The 20,949-nt window shown below is 41.5% G+C and overlaps 1 protein-coding gene across 1 annotated transcript in view; it reads left to right on the top strand.

Annotated features, from left to right (window-relative positions):
• The window catches only part of LOC127618946 (uncharacterized), a 647,429-nt gene that overhangs the window by 423,243 nt on the left and 203,237 nt on the right, over positions 1 to 20,949 (top strand).

Below are 20,949 nucleotides of genomic sequence, written 5' to 3'. Positions count from 1 at the left end.
TGTCCCTCTGCATTCAAGACAGATACCTCAGGAAAAGTGCTCTGTGCAGGGAAAGTTTCTCACAGTTACAGTCTGGGAGAAGTTCTGTGGATTGACACTGACCTGGGAAACAACTCCACAGAATTTCCTTTGTGTGAATTTCCTCCAATCTGATGCTACAAGGAGAGAGATTTACTTTAAGGGCAATCACTGCTTTCAAAGGAGGCTTAACCCAGGAAGCTCTAGTTATCGACAAGAAGACCCAGGATGCTCTTGGACATTATGTGGCCTACTGCAGGAGGTCTCCATGTGTCTGGGAGATGTATGACGACCTGAGAAGTGGAGTGACAGGAGTGTCAGAAAAAACAAAATATGCCCACATGCTGTATTATACACAAAAGACTGATTGCATGGTTTAAATTTAATTTCACAAATACAAGTATTTCTGTTATATGCCACACACCCTTGTTTTCCTACTCCTGTTTGGAGAAGTAGTATCTGCTTTTCAGGAAGTCAGGCTTGATGTTGTTTGCTCTCAAGTCTGTTATTCTGGTTTGGTTTGAAGACAGATAGTGGCTTGTCAGTATTAAGTGTTTTTAATTTTATGTTTTTAAAGGTCCATTATTTGTGTTAATGGATGTTTGATAGTACGCAGTAATTTAATTCAAAAGTAAAATTATTTTGGCTTAATTCATTGAGTCATGAGTTTCCACATACATACACACACATATACAGTGCATCCTGAAAGTATTCACAGCGCTTCACTTTTTCCACATTTTGTTATGTTACAGCCTTACTCCAAAATTGATTAAATTCATTATTTTCCTCAAAATTATACAAACAATACCCCATAAAGACAATGTGAAAGAAGATTGATATATATATAGTATATAAACACATACATATATATACTAGCAAAAAGTTTGAAATCATTACGATTTTTTAATGTTCACCAAGGCTGCATTTATTTGATCAAAAATACAGTAAAAAAGTAATATTGTAAAATATTATTCCAATGTAAAATAGTTGTATTCTATCTGAATATATAGTAAACTAATTTATTCCTGTGATCAAAGCCGAATTGTCAGCATTACTTTAGTCTTCAGTTTCACATGATTCTTCAGAAATCATTCTAATATGCAGATTTGCTGCTCAAGAATAATTCATTGTTATTATCAGTTGAAAACAGTTGTGCTGCTTTTTTTTTTTTTTTTTGGATACACAACCATTAAAAGGTTTGGGGTAAGTAATATTTATATATAATATGATTTCTGAAGGATCATGTGACATTGAAGATGGAGTTTAAAAAAAAAAATTATGCCAGTCAGATTACAAACAATGAACATGACAATTGTCAATCCAACACATAGAATAAAATATAGAGCATATATAGACTACAAATAGAAAGACATATATACAGTATAATCTATAAAATAAACAATACAAGTAAAATGAACAAAATAGAAATTAAAAACAAACAAATACACCATTGAAGACTGGAGTAATGATGCTGAAAATTCAGCTTTGACATCACAGAAATAAAATTACATTTTAAATAATATTAAAACAGAAAACAGCTATTATAACGTGTATTGTTTCACAACATTGTTGTTGTTACTGTATTTATTATCAAATAAATACAGCCTTTGTGAGATTAGAAGACTTCTTTCAAAGAAATTTAAAAATCGTAATGTTTCCAAACTTTTGACCTGCACAACAACAACAACAACAACAACAACAACAACCGCCATTCGCCACTAAGTGGCGATGACGTCACCACGACGCTTGTACCAGGCTATGTGCACGTTAAGGCCACATGAAGTGTCAAACGCCCGCTGGCAGGAGGTCACGGGACAGATCCAACAGGTGACATGGGTCGAATGACTGAGATGACTGGCTGATGCACCACCTGTGCCCCCTACCGTGCCAACTTGCTGTGCTTTAGCCACCCTGCACTCTGCTCGTTGTTGTGAGCATCGCTCCTCTGCCCTCCGTTGTTGTTGGAGGGCGACTGCCTCCAACTGGCCAGCAGCGTCCTTCACAAGCCTCCTCCAAAGAGGCCGATCTTGACACCGCTGGTACCAGTCATTGGCAAGTCCACTCAGCTCCACATCCTCCTGTACCACATCACTCCATCTCTTCTCCAGCCCGTGCTGCGCCTGCTTAGCCCCCTCTATCCGGCCGAACAGAAACTGTTTAGGCATGCGGTGGCCAGGCATGCGGGCTACATGACCCAGCCAACGCAACCTTGCCTGCCGTAGGAGCTCACCGATGGGACTTTGTCCACATCTTTCAAAGATTTGTGAGCTCCTCACACAATCCAGCCTGGTTAAACCCAGGATGGATCTTAGGCAGGCCAGCCTAAATTTTTCTAATCGGCGATGATGTTCCATTAGGGGGGTCCACGTTTCGCAAGCATAGAGAAGGGAGGGAATGACCTTGGCCGAGAATACCTGAAGCTTCGTGCGGAGCGAAAAACCGGGTGGCTTCCACACAGCGTTACGCAACCGATGAAAAGATAATGCCGCTCGACTGATTCGGAGTGAGACCTCTGCTGTAAAACCGGAGCTGGTCATAAGCACACTTGCCAGGTATGGAAAACACTCCACTCTCTCCACAACTGCCCCATCACCAACTGGGAGCTGTGGGGGTGGAGTGTCTGATGGTACATAATACCTAGGAAGGTGCTTTGTTTTGGTTGGGCTGATGGTAAGGCCCCATCTCTTGGTGGCAAGCTCCAGGTTCATCAGCAGCGCCCCCAATTCCTCCTCTGAGTGAGCAGCAATTACCAGATCATCAGCATACATAATGTGGTTGACCAATAGGGAGCCATCCCTTGACCGCACCCGGGCGTCGATCAACCTCCCATTATATCTATACCAGATGGAAATTCCTCCAGTACAGCCATCGAAGGCTTCACGAACCACACGGTCGAAATAGATATTAAATAATGTGGGAGCCAGAGGACATCCATGTCGCACTCCCAGGTGAACAGGGAATGGCTCCGACTCCTGACCATGTAGTTTTACCCGGGCCCGCTCACCATCATGAAGGTCCTTAATGATCGTGAGCAGTGGGTCTGGGACTCCGAAAGCACGAAGAACAACCCAGAGCCCAGGCCTACTGATGGTATCATAGGCCTTGACCAGGTCAATAAAGCAGAGATGTAGGTCAATCTGGAATTCCCTACACCTCTGCTGTAGCAGACGGACAGAGAATATGGCATCCGTGCAAGACCGCCCCTTCCTGAAACCACACTTGGTTCTCAGCAAGTCTCTCCTCAGCGTGCCTGGCAAGGCGATGTTGAATAATCCTTGCCAGGACCTTTCCTGGCACACTGAGGAGTGAGATGCCCCTATAGTTATTACAATCTGAGCGGTCCCCCTTTTTAAAGAGAGGGACCACCAGGGCATCCTTCCAATCCTGCGGAACCCGCCCAGTGGTCCAGACTGTTGTTATGATGTCATGTAGGGCAGTCTGTGCACAAACACCACCCTCCCCCAGCATTTCACTGGGGAGATCATCTCTGCCCGGTGCCTTTCCTGGTCTCAGGCTCCGGATCGCCTTCAGTACTTCCTCCAAAGATGGCACCTCAGCCAGCCACCCACAGGGAGCGACTTCTTCCTCCATTATTTGTGGCACCGCAGCCCCAGCAGGGTTATCCCCACTTTGTCCCACAATGTTTTCCAGGCTCAGGGACTTCCCCTCCCCCAGGACCTCACAGAAATGCTCAGCAAATCTGCAAACCTGTTTCTGGGGGTCGGAGATTGGATCACCGTTTTTTCCCCTAATGATGGTAATAGGTGTGGCACTGCAAGTAACCTTTTTGATGGAATTAAAGAGCGATTTGTGATCGCAAGCCACCGAGGCAGACTCCATCTCCTCAGCAACCCGCGACCACCAACCATCCTTGCAGCGCCTCACGGCTCTCCGAACCTCCGAGCGAAGGCTGCGGTAAGCCTCCTCATTCTCTGACGTGGGATGCTGTTGACGATGAGAGTGGGCCTGTCGCTTTTTCTCAGCCAGCCTGAACACCTCCTCCGTCAGCCAGGGTTTCTGAGGAGGTCTGGACCGTGTGCCCAAAACTGCCATTGCAGTTACATGAGCCACAGCCCTAAACCTCGCCCATTTCCCCTCGACATCCAGAGGAGTGGGGGGATGATGCCAACCCCAGCTGCAAGCGATGCTGAAATTCTCGCTTGCAACTTTCATCAGCTAGCCTAGACCAGGCCACTATGGGTTTGAAAGGGGTCCTGGGTTTACATCCACCACCGGAGTGGAAGAATGGCAGGCGCATCTTACAGATGACAAGTCGATGGTCAGTGGGCAGATCAGCTCCACGGTAGGTCCTGGTGTCAAGGACATGGGCCCGCATCCGCTGTTCAGTCACTATGTAGTCCAGCAGATGTTCTTGCTTGGACCCGCCATGCATCCATGATGTTGTGTGGATGCGCCGATGCTGGAACAGTGTGTTGGTAATTACAAGCCCATGGGCTTTGACCTGCACACACACACACACACACACACACACACACACACACACAGCCTATGTGCGTATAAACACAGAGCTCCAGCAAACAAATTACGGTGCCTGTATTTATTACAATGTTAATATTACTACTGTCATTCACATAACTAAATACAGTAACAAGTTAAAACACTTACCTTGGAGTTTGTGTTATATTCCGCAAATCCTGTGATCCGCTGTGTCTGTTACAAGTTGAAAACGAACAGTGGATAGGTAACAGTTAAGTGAATGCGTCTATTTAGTGATTTGGTTTTCCATTTGGATCTTTCCTTCTTACTTTAACTGTATTGTTAAAAAAAGACATTTGCAAAATGAAACTTTTACTGGCACAAACCAGCACAAACGAAGCACAAACGATAGAGACTACTTTGGGTGAATTTAGAGTATGTGGGGGGGCTGCGTGACGTCATCGCCAATAATTCAATGTCTAATATTTAAAAATCCGAAGCAACACAAACGAAACTTTTTACAGCACAAACCAGCACAAACGAAGCACAAACGATTGAGACTATTTTGGGTGAATTTAGAGCATGTGGGGGGCTGGTGACGTCATCGCCTATAATTCAATGTCTAATATAAAAAAATCCGAAGCAGCACAAACGAAACTTTTAGCGGCACAAACCAGCACAAACAAACGAGACTATTTGGGGTGAATTTGGAGCATGCGGGGGGCTGAGTGACCTCAGAATGACCTATAAATATTCTTTTAATATCTAAAAAACCAAAGAAGCACAAACGAAAATTTTTAAAGCACAAACCAGCACAAACGAAGCACAAACGATAGAGACTATTTTGCCGAAGTTTTGCGTTGGGTGGGGGGCCAACTTCACGCAGGTAACTAAATGTGAATCTTTGCAAAAGCAATGTGCTGAAGTTGTTGTTTGTTTCCATTTGTGGCAAAAAGTTGATTACAACCAAAAACAACACACAACCCCCCTACAATGTTAAAAGTCCACCCACTCCTCGTTCTTATATTTCTATAAATCAAAATGTGTGTCAAAATGACCGCTTTTCATTTCTGCTCTAAAGTGACATCACTTTAGGGCAGGCCCCGCCCACGACTGGTGGCGGACTCCACCCTATTGTCATAGATCCACCCGTGAGTGATCTACACACAGTCTCGGCTTCGTAAGCATCATAAGTGTTCTGTTGTTGGCTGTAAAGGTGAACATAAGAGTCTTCATATACTCCCGGCATCAGAGCCACTGAAGAAGCGGTGGACAAGTTTTGTTTTTGAAGCAAATATGCCACAAAACATACAAAAATGTGTGTATGTTTGTGCAAATCATTTTACACCAGACTGCTTTGTGAATGAGTGTCAATATAAAGCAGGATTTTCAAAAAATGTGATTCTCAAGCATGATCAGAAACAACTGTTTGTGTTCCAGCTTTATATCCTGAAGATGTATCGCACGTTATATTTTGTGAATGTTTGCAAATTGCCTTTCTGAATGTGCTTGTCAGCTGATTCCACGGCTAATGCAGCAAAAGTTAGCATTGTCTCTGATTGTATTCACCAGAGCTATGACGGCGGAGAGTAGCAGCTCATTTGCATTTAAAGAGACACACATGAAAACAGCGTGTTTTTGATTCCACCCAAAAAGAGGCATTTACAACATGGTATAATAAATGATCCGTGGGGTATTTTGAGCTGAAACTTCAGACACATTCTGGGGACACCTGAGACTTGTATGACACCCTGTAAAAATGGGCATAATAGGTCTCCTTTAAATCATTGTTTTACAGTCTGTGGCAGGGTAGTCGACCTTTATCCCTCTTGGAGGCTTGATTAGTCTGATAAGGGACCGGGTGTGTATGATCACGACCCGGCTCCGCCCTCCGCCCTGCCACATTCCTCCCTCGTTCTCTCAGGCAGGGGAGCCCCCGGCATGACGTACACCCCCCCCCCCCCCCTTTCCCCGGGAGGGGCGTGCACTGGGATTCTGTTTGAAATGACCTGACTCTTGTGTGACATTTGTTCCTCTTGTAAACAAAGTTCATGCTTTATTTTAAGTTAATTTTTGTTTTATTTTTTACACAAATCTATCGATTTACTTCAGAAGAATTGATTGATGACTCTACTGGAGTCGTGTGGATTAATTTTATCCTGCCTAAATATGACTTTTGGACCGTCAAACAGCTGGCACCCATTCACTTGCATTGAATGGACATACAGAGCTGAAATGTGCTTATAAAAATCTTCATTTCGGTTCTTTTGAGGAAGGAAAGATGTACACATCTAGAATGGCTTAAATGTGATTCAATCATGAGAGTTTTTTTAACTATTCCTTTAACTTGTGTTGAACCTGTAATTGTATTATTTTAAATCCATTATGCAGACTTGCCCTAAAATAAGATACAAAACTAATAAACAGTGCTTTGTAAAAAGTTTTCAAAGTAGTTTTTGTCAGATTCAAAATGTAGAATATATTAAAGTTAGACCCCCCCCCCCCCCACCTGATACACAGTATTGTGTCTCATGACAAATAATAAAAAAGTCCAATACTATTTTTTTCTTCTATTTTGAAAGGTGCTGTATGGGAGAGTGGCTAGGAGGAAGCCTCGGCTGGACAAAACCCATGCTTGCCCATAATGACTTTGTAATAATTAACTTGGAAGATAGAAGATGTAGCAGAAGGTCGTGTGGTCTGATGAGAATAAAGTGGAATTGTCTGGCTGAAACACTAAACCGTATGTGTGGCGCAAAGCCGACTTAACACATCAGCCACACAACACCATCCCCACAGTGGAACACGCTGGTGGCAGTATCATGTTTAGGGTGGAGCTTTTCATCAGCATGAACTGGCAGGCTTGTGAAGATTGACTGGTTGATGAATGCTGCAAAATACACTGATATCTTTGGATAAGAACCTACTTTCCTCTGCCAGAAAGTGTAAAACTGGTAAGAGGTTTGTGTTTCAGCAGGACAATGACCCAGAGCACAAAGACAGCAACACTGGAGTGGCTTAAAAAGAAGAAAATTGATATCCTTGAGTGGCCCAGTCAAGGTCCTGACCTCTAATTGGTGTAGAGACCTCAAAATTGCTTTCTATCACCGATCCCCAACTAGAGATTAAGTAGAGATTGAGTGATTTTGAGGAATGGGCTGATATTCCTCCATCACGATGTGCAAAATTGATAGAGAATCGTCCAAAAAATCTGGTGGCTGTAATAGGTGTAAAAGGAGGCTTAACCAAGTATTTAATAATGAGGATGAATGATGGTTATGGGCATTTTTTAAATTGTCATATATACAGTACTGTGTACCAGCTAGGGATGCACTGATCCGATACCTGGATCGGATTGAAGACATGTGATAGCTCTGTGAGTCACAAAAGGCTGTGTTTAATAAGTTCATATATAAAATGCATGTGCAGCTGTAGTGCGTCAGTGAATGCCGCTGCCTTGTTGACACACACACCCGCTTTAATTTTAAAGTTAATAGGTGTCACGGAGAGACTCACGGAGGCAGAGATATGAACTCAGTAGCAGGGTTTATTGAACAGATGACTGAAACAATGATGTAAACATTGTGAGTAAATCCAGTTGAGCAGAGTGGCAAAAAGCAGGTGAGTAATATCCAGACAGGGTATAGACATGATAAACAGATAACTCACAGCAGTAACCCTATTTTAACCATGATATCCGGCGTGAAACCACAGTAATACAGGGAAACTAAAACTATATGTAAAAAAATATAATTTTGTCATTATTATGATTTTACTGCAATTACCGCAGTTTAACTGTGATTACTGTTGTAGATTAACCATCGTATTTCTAGTAAAACTTTAGTAACCACAAGACTATCCATGGTAGTTAATTAATCTATAGTAGAATCATGGTAACATATTATACTGTATCCAAACCATAGTTTCCACCAAAAAAACTAAAACAAACCTCAGTCATATTTACTATAGTAAAACCTTTGTTTCCACCAAAACTATGATTCCTACAGCCTACAAAATTACTTTAATAAAACCATGTTTCAGACCAATAAAAAAACATGTTTTTACTACAGTATGATTTATTGTCTACAGTGTGGAAATTGCAGTAACTTGCAAGAGACAACTTCTCACTTTGAGCACACAAATACGTGTGTCGTTTATTTAGTATATAAAAAACACCAGAAAACAAATGACGCTGACAAGCGTCCTACGTCATCACCCATACAGAACATTTAAAGGGACCACGATACCTGAACAGTTATGAGGAAAACGCTAAGAACAAAGTACTGCATTTATCACCAACAATGTATAGAACTACATTTAACACAAAGGTGAATTATGTATGTCACAGTCACTACACACGTCCCCCCAGAATTCACCGGATCCGAAGAACCAAACTGTCAACGGGGAGGTGGGCATATCAACCGACCACAACGACTGTGCTGTACTGGAGGTTGAGGAGACCTCACTGCAGCCGGTGACCCGTCATGACCCGGGTGTGGGGCATGGAGTGTAGGAGGTTTAGGAGCAAGGGGTGGAAGCAGAGCAGTAGGCCGCCCGCGGCGTGGGGGCTGGGCCAGGTCGATGGGCCTGGCCACGTCCAAATGAGCCGGTTTGAGGCGGTCGATAGAAAGTTGCTCCTGTTTGCCGCCTCTGTCCACCACAAAATGTTTGTCCCCATCTCCAGAACCCGGAATGGGCCCTCATAGGGTGGACGTAGCGGTCCCCTGTGGGCATCAGGGGCGTGGCTGGGGGAGGCAGTGCCTCCCCTAGGATAAGCTCTGCCTCCCCTGAGAATTTGAGAAATAATCTGTCCATCTGTTGTTTTGAGTGTATTTTGAATAGTTGACTGACAAATATGAAACCGGACAAAAGCCTATGTAAACCCCCGAAATCATAAGTTGCCTTATTTCATTGTGCTTTGGCTTTGCACATACTGCATACAGCCTGTAAAAATAGACATAGGCATAATCTAGCCTATAGAATAAGTTCCTTTGCTGTCGGTAGCCTATGGGCGACTCCGTTTCTTCCTCTCTGTTGAATATGCAGCAGGTAGGGGAGGAGCTTGCACAGTCGTTGACATCAACTAACGTTACTTAGTGGTGAGTTAACGGCAATTAGCAGGAAAGACAGCAAAAATTAAGCAAATGAGGCTTTGGGGATTTTTCCGAAAGAAGTCAGTGGGTAAGAATTCACATTTGTTTTTGTCCTTAAAGTCTTAAGATCATCATCTAGCTGGCTTTCACCCACAGTAGGCTAAACCTCAAGAGTTGTAGCCTCTAACCTGCTTGTCTTAGGTTGAAGCAGCATGGTAGCTCCGAGTTAACACCGTCGCTTCTCACGACGGAGACCGCGGTTCGAGCCCTGTTCGGAGCGTACTTAAACCGCGAGAATGCACAAAAAACCGCCCAAATTTGTTTTGGCTTGTTTCTCGCTATGGTTTCTCGTTTAAACACATGATAATCATTAACGAGTTTTAAAATTACCCATTGGTCCGTGTACTTTGCGTCCATTCGTTTTTCCTTTTTTAACCTGTAATCAAAAATTAACGGTTGTTGTATTTTTAAAACGCAAAATTGAACACCAAAATTTGAATTTGAACTGCAAATGCTGCAGTTAAAAAAATAAAAAAATATATTGTATAATAAATAAAATAAATATATAATAAATATTTATTTTTATATAATAAAAAATGTATCTTGACGTATTGTTTATGACTTTTTGCCCCTTTATTAAACATTTAAAATATTCACAAATTAATATGGAAAAAAATGTCGATTTTACTGTTATTCTAAGGCCAAACCCGGAAATTATATTTTTCCCGCAGTGCTGAATGTCAGGGTTACTGGACTCACCCACTCTGCTAACTGTAAATGGTCTGACCGTTGGCTGGCACCTTGCCTTATGCTTCTTGGTGGCTGCATGATCTTTAATATCTTTTAAATGAGCACGGATATCAGCGTTGCAGTATTTACAGTGTGCCTTTCCTTCTTCTGCACCCGGTGCAATCCATGACTTTAAGTCTGGATCTCTTTCCCACTTTCCTGTAACTTTTTCTATATTTTGCCCACTTTGGCATATTGTCAGTGTCAGTCAGCTAGCTAAGTTTGAAAACCCCGCGCAATCTAGTGTGTTTGAGCGGAGAGCGATGCCGGCGTGCGTGACGTGAGCTGAAGGGAGGGAGTGTCTGTTGTGAGTTTAGGGGGAACGTCAGCCAGACCTGTAGTGGGTGTGTGTGTGTGTGTGTGTGAGTGAGTGAGAGTAGGCTACTGAACAGATAGTCGCCGAAAGAAGGATCTGAAGTACCGATGTTTCGGCTACAAAAACCCGCCGAACTGATCCGAAACCAGCCCAATTTTTATCCATCCGCCCAAACCCATTTTTGCCCGCAAAAAAGATTGCAAAACCGCCCAATTGGGCGGGAAACCGCCCAATCTGGCAACCCTGCCTATGACAACGCGTCATATGACGTAGGGCGAGGCAAACAAAACAGCTCGCGGTCAGCTCTCTCATTGTTGGGTGTTGATGTAGTTAGAGACAGAAAGTTTTAGAGAAGCCATAATGGTAAATTATTGTGTTTGTGCTGGTTGCACGAATTCCAGCCTGTCAGGACATCGTGTCCATCATTTTCCTTCTAGGAAAAACAAGGCTTTTCGGTCTTGGGTGCGTTTTGTGCAGGTGAAGAGAGCAGACTTCACTACCGCGTCTGTTACCACACACTCGGTCGTTTGTGGCGCACATTTCACTCCGGAGAATTATCGACCTGGAGATTTGTTGGAGTCTCGGATGGGATTTCGGAGTAAGGACCACGTGAGGCTGATTACTGATGCTGTTCCCTCGGTGCACTCGATGGAATCAAGTCCACCGTCAAAGTTTACACCGGATTTTGGCGCGGGCTGGACTCTAGGACCAAGTGCTAACGTTAGCAGACATTCTGTGCAACGAAAACGAGGACTTAGCAGAGTAAGTCTTACTTTTAATTATTTTAACTCTTTGTGTAATTTCGTAATAATAGTATAATATTTTTATATAATATATTTTTTATAATATTAAATATTTAATATATATCTATTTAGTATAATAATACAGAGAGAGGGAGAGAGACTGAGCTTTAGGACAGGTTGTCGTAACGTAATTGTCTGCCTTCTGAAATGAATTTAGTAGTTTGCACAATGCTATAGCTATTGGCAGGAAGCTAGCCCAACTTTCCCGTTTCCCCTGCATTTCAATTCAAACTGTTCTCCCGCCGCCCTCCCGTCTGATTTTGTATCCCCGTAGGCTAACGTTATACTCTCCAGTAAATTGCAAAACCACACCGGAGAACTCGGTTTCTTCATTCGTATCCAATGTAACCTGAGCTTCAACTTGACCAGACTCCCTCGGCCATCGTCACTTCCGGTTAGTGCTTTATAGACGCGGAAGTTATTTTATCACAAAATATCTTTAATGGCTAAATATGGAGTGGTGGTTTCGGCGTAGTGGCTAAAGCACAGGGCTGTTAATCTGAAGGTCATTGGTTCGAACCCCAGCAAGGCACTTAACTCCAGGTTGCTCCGGGGGGATTGTCCCTGTAATAAGTGCACTGTAAGTCGCTTTGGTTAAAAGCGTCTGCCAAATGCATAAATGTAAATGTACTCCAGTTCAGAAAATCTAGTTGTTTTATCATCAACATACACTATGCTATATAGGGGTGTCCAACCTGCATGTTGCTCTTTAACATAAAATATATGTGTGTGACTTGTTTTGTGATATTAGTTTGTAGTAATTATACACTTTGATTTGATTAAATGGTTTTGTAGAGTGTAGCAAAGATGAGCAACAGACTGAGGAGCAGCAGCTGTGCCAGAATCAGGCATGGAAACTGGTAACAATTAATAAGTCACTTTACTTTAGAGAAAGTTAAAAGTGAAACATTGTTTATCTCAATGGATTTTGATAGATGAATTATTCTCATAGAGATGATGAGAATTATATACAGTTCGATGCCATGGTGTGTCAATGAACATAGAATAAAGTCATTCATGTATTGCTTTAACTTAGGATCTTATACATCATTTTGACTATTTATGTCAAAAAAATATAAATTATTTATATTCAATATTTTTTTACCTCACTTTACTCACTATAATATAACTCTTTTGTGATGACTTTATGGTAATGTACATGAAAATTCAAGAATCATGATAGATCTAAGGGCAATCCCACTGATCTGCTCTTCCCAATACATTTTCTTCACTTGATGAATTAGTTGTTTGAAGCTGATTTGCAATAAGTTATGTGCTGTATCTGTTCTTTTGCATCACAGATGATTCAGGGAGGAGAGAGGACGAGTTAGTCGAGGATAGTACTAGAGTGGAAGATTTAGGAACTGTAGAAACAGGCCCAGTCAGAGCAAAACTCAAAGAATACCCTCTCACCAGCTCTGGACTACAGGGAAGTGGTTGCTAGTGTGAAAATAAAATTGTCTGGGCTAAGCCCCGGATATCCTTCAATGCTGGAAACGCCTCTGCATCTGATGATAAATTCCAATTTAAAAGTGGATTGTTTTGTGCATATTTTTCCATCGCTAGCAGATGAGTGAGGTCTGACACAACAAAAATCCAGTTTAAGCCCTATAGTCTAATAGGGGCCCTGTGCCTATCTCTGGGTTCCTGGCTTAGAAAAAGATATGCACTAAAACAGATTGTGTGTAGTATAGCTTAATTTTGCGCCAATATTTTCAATTGTTTATGTTGCCCCCCCCCCCCCAAACAAGCCAAATGCCCCCCCAATCATGATATCCTGGTAACCCCTCTGGTGGGCATCGTGGCGAATGAAAACGTAGTCAGCCGTCTGAAGTCCAGCGGGGATGTGTGACTGAGGGAGGCCGTGACGTGAAGTTGGAACAGGTGCGAAAAGCCTTGCATTGTCCAGTAGAGTAGACCGCTGGAAAGTAGCAGACCAGGGAACAGTGGCACTAGGGACAAACTCCCCCGGTACCCGCAGTGGCTGTCCATAAACAAGCTCCGCGGATGAGGACTGAAGGTCCTCCTTTGGCGCAGTTCTGATGCCCAGCAACACCCATGGGAGCTTGTCGACCCAGTTGCTGTCTTTGAGGCTGGCACGCAGGGCAGCCTTCATTGACCTATGAAAACGTTCACAGAGTCCGTTAGCCTGCGGGTGATATGCGGTCGTGCGGTGGAGTTTCACTCTGAGGCTCTGTGCGACAGCGTCCCACAGCTCAGACGTGAACTGCGCGCCTCGGTCAGAGGATATGTCCGAAGGAGTGCCGAAACGGGCAATCCAGGTGCCAATAAATGCCCGTGTCATCTCGACAGACGCCATTGACGTCAAAGGCACAACCTCGGGCCAGCGGGTGGTCCTGTCAACCATGGTGAACAGATATGTGAAACCGTGAGAGGAGGGCAGAGGACCAACCAGGTCCACGTTTACCTGATCAAAACGTCTCTCCGGAACCGGGAACAAACCTAACGGGGCTTTAGTGTGGCGGTGGACTTTGGCTCGTTGGCACTCAACACAGATGTTAGCCCAATCCCTAACGTCCTTCTTGAGGCCGTGCCAAACAAACTTAGCTGCAACCAGTCTCTGTGACGCTTTCGAACCTGGGTGGGAGAGACCATGGATGGCACAAATGGCGCTGACAAGCGTCCTACGTCATCACCCATACAGAACATTTAAAGGGACCATGATACCTGAACAGTTATGAGGAAAAACGCTAAGAACAAAGTACTGCATTTATCACCAACAATGTATAGAACTACATTTAACACAAAGGTGAATTATGTATGTCACAGTCACTACAACAGCGTGTTTTACTATAGATTAACCATGGTAAATCATGTGGATACTATTGTTTTACTATAAATACCATAGTTAAACTACCACAGTAAAACCTTAATAACCACAAAATTGTGATTTTTATTACCACAGTTTTCATTTTCCTGTATTATTACAGACCCTATGGTGTCATTTCAAATATCATGGTTAAAATCATGGTCAATTCATTGTGGGTGGAACGTAAAACAATTTCAGAAAAGAAGTTTAGAGAAGAAGAAAAGAGTTTCTTTCTTCATCAAATCAGAATTTAAGATTTTTAGGATTTCATTTCAGGCTTCCTCGTTTAAAGCTAGGGTGTGCAGTCTTTTCCAGAAACATTTTTGTTATACTGGTTTAAAGTCTCTTCACATCCTGATAACAATCAATAATAATTTAAGTGGTATAAATGTAAAAAAAATATATATATATATATATATATATATATATATATATATATATATATATATATATATATATATATATATATATATATATATATATATATATATATATATAAAAAATGAACGACCATTCGCTCCGAATGTAACGATAGGATGTCCTTCCTGTCTGTCAATCTATATTTGCATACCGCCGCGCAACTTGTTAGCGCAGATATTTACACGTCATCAGAGCGAGCGCGAAAATGGAAGGCGAACCGCAGCTAGCTAATGTTCCTCCTGAACCACCAGTAAAACAAAACAAAAGAAAGACTGTGTTAGAAACTTCTACAACGAAAAAACGTCTGGATCAAAAGCGCGCTAAAAGCAGAATTAACATTGACGTTGCTTTTCCACGCTGGAGGAAACTGCGGGACTCAAAGTGTCTGAAAAATGACGCCATGCTTGCTGTTTTTCTTTTGGACAGGTAAATACATAGTTTGATTTGTTTATATGTATATGTTGGTGTTAATGTAATTTAGTATTTAGCTCATGTAGCTAACAGCAGCTGCGGTGTAAAATTAAACTGTTATTTTGTTTTCAAAGTTACGAAAACTCTGCAACATCCACACCTTTGGTGCATGGATTCATAAGGCCACCAACTGTTTCGACTCTTTCATCAGTTTCTCCCAAAACAGTGAGTACAATGTCATAATTTTACTTGAATAAAAAAATATAATCAAACATTCTTCTGGGTATTGTGTATGGCATCCTTATGAAGAAAGATAATTTGACAATGTTGTCATTGTAGTTTTGCTGAAATACAATCACATATCAGGTTATAAAGATGATGTCATGCACTTTGTGATCACTGCTGCTTTTTTGTTATCTGTGTAAAGTTAGAAATGTCAAAACTATAATGTGTGTTCAAGTATAATGTGTGTTTTTTACATGAGCCATGACAATTTAAAATCATGTTTTACTGTCATTGTAAATGTTCACTTTCACCTGCCTAAAGAGGAAAATCTGAGAAGAATTAATGTATTTTTCCCCAATGGTTTTGTCAGAGAGGACACCTTTTTAAAAAACATAATAACTGTGAACATTTGTTGTTAAAAAGTATATAAGTATTGTTTTGTTTCTAAAAATGATCTATTGTTTGGGTTCAGAAGAACTTTATTTGTCGACTGGAGTCGTGTGGATTATTTTGATGCACCTTAAATATACATTTTGGACTGTCAAATGGAGTACTTTCACTTGCATTGTTTACAGAAGAAGGCCTGAAATGAAATCCTAAAATCTTATATTCTGTTTTGATGAAGAAAGAAACTCTGATACTGCTTTGATGGCCGGAGGATGAGTAAATTATCATCAAATTTTCATTTTTTGGGTGAACTATTCCTTTAAATTCAGTGGCTGTCATGTTAAGATGAGAATATGTTGTGTATATCCTTTTTTAGGCTAATTTCAGGGATTTTCTATGTCAAAAAAGTAGGATTTGGCTCAGGTCCTCATATTCTCACAAACAGCCCTGTGTGTATATATAAATAATAATCAAAAGAAGAAAGTTTTTGCATTAGTAGGATTGGGTCAAGTGCTCGTGAAAGAGATGCATCTTTTAGATGTTTCTTGAAGGTGTCTAAAGAATCAGCTGCTCAGGTGGGGTTTGGCGGGTCGTTCCACCATCAAGCGACAGTTGAAGTGAAGATCCGGGAAAGTGATTTTGTGCCCGTGTCAGATGGCGCAATGAGGCGCCGCTCACCCGCTGATCTTTAGCTTCTGGATGGCACATAGACTTGAAGGAGAAAGAAGCAAATCTGAATATCATGTTTAATTTCTGATAAATCAGCTTGTTGAATCCATCATCTGAATGTAAATGAGTTCAATGAAGGTGATTATATGTTGAAAAAAGTTTGCTTTTGGGTAATATCCAACGATAATTTGGCTGTCATGAAAATGAAACTAAACAAAAAGCACACAATTATATTGAAACCATTATTTCAACAAAGTTGTTCTTGTGTATAATCCTATAATAATCTTTTTTAAGTCTGATGAATGTCAGTTTATTATAATGATGTTTTTGTGTTCAGATGTTCATCATGAGGGAGCAGGTGGATGTGATCTGCTGTAAATCAGTAGGAACTGATCTGTCCATGCTGGATATTGATGATTTCATCACAGAAATCTCTCAACTGAAGAAAGCGGTGACGTCACTGAAGACAAAACTGATGGAGAGAGATGACAGGTTACAGGTTAAACATTCATTTCATCCTTAAAGTTGAGATTGTAAGCTTTCAAATGATGTGATATGATGAACGGTACAGATGTGATTGTGTTTGTCAGGAGCTGGAAAAGGTTTCCTGTCAATCTTCAGTGTGTGCGACTGATGGGACCTCCACAGAATGTCAGGATTCAGTGTGGAGCGGCAGAGATCAGTCCACACCACAGCGACTGCTGGACAAACTCTCTGAACAGAGATCCAGAGACACACAGGACTCACAGCTCACTTTACTCTGTTCTACTGACGGTAATCAGGGTGATCAAACCTCCACAGAGTCTCTGACTTCTGTCTGTAATGCTGAAGAACAGCAAATGCTGCAGATACCTGTGAAGAATGAAGTGAAGCTGGAGGAGATAAAAGAAGAAAACACAGCAGAGGAACAACAGATAGAAGACGATGATCAAACCTCCACAGAGTGTCTGACTTCTGTCTGTAACGCTGGAGAACAGCAGATGCTGCAGATACCAGTGAAGAATGAAGTGAAGCTGGAGGAGATAAAAGAAGAAAACACAGCAGAGGAACAACAGATAGAAGATGATGATCAAACCTCCACAGAGTGTCTGACTTCTGTCTGTAACGTTGGAGAACAGCAGATACTGCAGACACTAGTGAAGATGAAGACGTGTTCAGTGAAGCTGCTGGACTGCAGGAATCTGATGAAGATGAGAGGAGACACCACAGCAGAGGAACAACAGAGAGAAGAAGATGATGATGATCAAACCTCCACAGAGTCTCTGACTTCTGTCTGTAACGCTGGAGAACAGCAGATGCTGCAGATACCAGTGAAGAATGAAGTGAAGCTGGAAGAGATAAAAGAAGAAAACACAGCAGAGGAACAACAGAGAGATGATGTTTTTATTTCTTCAGGTATGTTTTAAATATTTTTGAAAATTGATTGCGTTGAAAGGAGTCAGTTGAGGTGGTTTGGGCATCTGGTAAGGATGCCCCCTGGCCGCTTCCCTAGGGAGGTGTTTCAGGCACGTCCAGCTGGGAGGAGGCCTCGGGGAAGACCCAGGACTAGGTGGAGAGATTACATCTCCACACTGGCCTGGGAACGCCTCGGGGTCGCCCAGTCAGAGCTGGTTAATGTGGCTCGGGATAGGGAAGTTTGGGGCCCCCTGCTGGAGCAGCTGCCCCCGCGACCCGACTTCGGATAAGCGGTTGAAGATGGATGGATGGATGATTCGTGTCAGAATCTGTTTCAAGTAAGACGGCTACATCACTCAAAAGTCGCATTAAAACGTTCTCAAATGTTTTTTTATTTTTTGCAATTTCAAAGAAATGTCAACCATAAAATAGAAAAATAAAGTTATACCGGCGATGCATAGATTTTTGTTGGAAATCTAAGGTTCAGTAAATGGCATATGACGTATCCCATGTCTTATGGTTGGAGTTGGCATCAGTTCAATTAAAGTCCATCGTAATAGACTGAAGTTATGTTGGGCTGACACCGGCTGTGTTACGTGCTTAAAGATGTTTAAATGGGATGATAACGCAACATTAACGTGAGATGCAATTGTCGCTGTATGCAGTCGTAGAAACAACAAAGACTAACACAGAAGTAACAGTTAAGTTATTTATTAGTGCGGACAAAAAAGGTTACAGTAAAGAATAAAGAAACCAAACAAGAGTGTCGCCAAATTAATGAAATTATCAAAAGCCAAATCCCCCATAACTATTAACCCAACCCCTAAACTAATTACCAAAAGGAAAATGCAGAAATAAAACCGAATTCTTCAGCGTATATCGACGCCTTAGATAAACTATTGTAATTACAACAAAAAAATACAATTAATGGCGATCACTCTTAAACTAACACAGAATAAACCTACCTACCCGATGTTAATGTTGTTCTCAGGTCAACGTCAAATGGCTTACTGATGGCCGTATTTCAATAATCAAGATATCCGTGATCATATTAGCAACATGTAGGTTTTTTTGAAACCAACAGAGACAAATATAAATTAAACTAAACCGAGTGGCTTGTTACAACCCATCGCTTCTTTCCTTGTCTACCAGCGTATAATATCCACATCACCCGGCAAAATAACTACATCAAAACCACATCAAACAAACCCAGTAAACAGCTGAACGGCTCGACTAAGGACACAGGCTGTGAGTGAGGTCTGACGCTGATCCCTCACTACCCATTCATGGTGCCCAGGGCCTTTTAAACTGCCGGCACGCCAGCAGATTGGTCGTTATGACGTCGAGCATCCTGACGTCACAGGTATAATTGACAACCAGATGATCCAATGATCGCGACCTAACAAAAGAGTTTGCAAACACGAGAAAAAACATACAAAACACACGTGGAACTTAACAGGCTGCTATTAGTTGTCATCACTCAGAGACATGTAGAAATGGAGTCCAACACCAAGCAGTAATGGAGCTGGATCCAGCCGGTTCTGGTGACATCAGGATAGGAGTCCCAAGGTTGAGACAGGGAAACAAATAAAATAATGTTAGCATAGATGCCATTCAATTTATTGCAAAGTTATGGATCATGATAAATGTTTCTGGTTTCTGCAGACCTGTTTAAAGCAACCTAATTGTGTGTTGAAGGATAAATTAGGTGTATGCCTGGCTAAATAGATGAGTCTTTAGTCTAGAATTAAACTGAGGGAGTGTGTCTGCATCTGGAACTGTGTTAGGGAGACTATTCCATAGTTTAGGAGCCAAATATGAGAAGGATCTTCCTCCTTTTGGTAGAAGGTCACTTAATACTGTGGAGCTAGACCATTCAAAGCTTTGTACGTAGTTAACAGAATTTTTTAATTAATGCGAAATTTTACAGGTAGCCAATGTAACGATTATAAAATGGGGCTAATATGATCCTATTTCTTGGTTCTCGTCAGCACTCTGGCTGCTGCTTTCTGAACCAATTGAAGTTTATTTATTGAACTTGGTGGACATCCTCCCAGTAATGCATTACAATAATCTAATCTTGAGGTCATGAACGCATTAATTCGATTTCGGCATCCGCAACAGAGATCATGTGCGTTAATTTAGCAATATTTCTTAGGTGGAAGAATGCTGTTCTACAAACATTAGTAATTAGATTTTCAAAGGACAGATTGGTATCAAATATAACACAGAAGTTCTTCGCTGTTGAACACGATGTAACAGTACATTCATTGAGTCAAATTATATTTTAGCTTGTTTTTAGAGGTTTTTGTCGGAAATCGAGTAGACGGAAATGTCTTTTATTTCGATGATACACTGCTAATTTGGAGAATTGTGAAATTTCGTCAGGTTTTGAAAAAATATAAAATGGGGTATCATCAGCATAACAGTGGAAACTTATTCTACTATTCCTGTTAATATCTCCCAGGGGAAGCAAATACAAGGAGAAAAGCAGAGGCCCTAAAACTGATCCCTGTGGCACTCCATACTTTTGTTTGGTTTGACAATTCCTCATTTACGTAGACAAAGTGGTAGCAGTCTGCTAAATAGGACCTAAACCATGCTAATGCAAGTCCACAAATGCCAACATAATTCAAGAGAATGTTGTAATCTATCATGTCGAATGCAGCACTAAGATCTAAAAGCACTAGAAGTGAAATGCAGCTGCAATCAGATGATAAGAGCCAAGTCATTTGTAATTTTGCTAATTGTAGTTTCTTACCTGTAATGGGGCCTAAATCCTGACTGAAATTGTTCATATTTACTATTTCTCTGTAGAAATTATCATAGTTGGGATACATAAACGGGAGATTTGAAATCTGTCTATAATTAGCCAGTTCTAAAGGATCGTGTTGTGGCTTCTTAAAATTGCCATTTTAAAGCTTCTTAGGAAATATCCTAAGGATACCGAGGGGTTAATAATATTAAGAGGTTCTGAAATTACAGGAAATACCTCTTAAGATCGTAGTTGGTATTGGATCTAACAAACATGTTGTGGCTTTTGATGTTTCGATAAGTTTTGTTAGCTCTTCCTGAACTATGACAGCGAAAGATTGAAGTTGCACATGATGAAATTTGCGAGGCACTGTTTTCTGAGGTGCTATGACAGATGATTGC

The sequence above is a fragment of the Xyrauchen texanus genome, chromosome 25 (assembly GCF_025860055.1).
Source record: "Xyrauchen texanus isolate HMW12.3.18 chromosome 25, RBS_HiC_50CHRs, whole genome shotgun sequence".
Classification (NCBI taxonomy): domain Eukaryota; kingdom Metazoa; phylum Chordata; class Actinopteri; order Cypriniformes; family Catostomidae; genus Xyrauchen; species Xyrauchen texanus.
The sequence above is the reverse complement of the archived record's forward strand: the minus strand, read 5'-3'. Positions and strand labels throughout refer to the sequence as shown.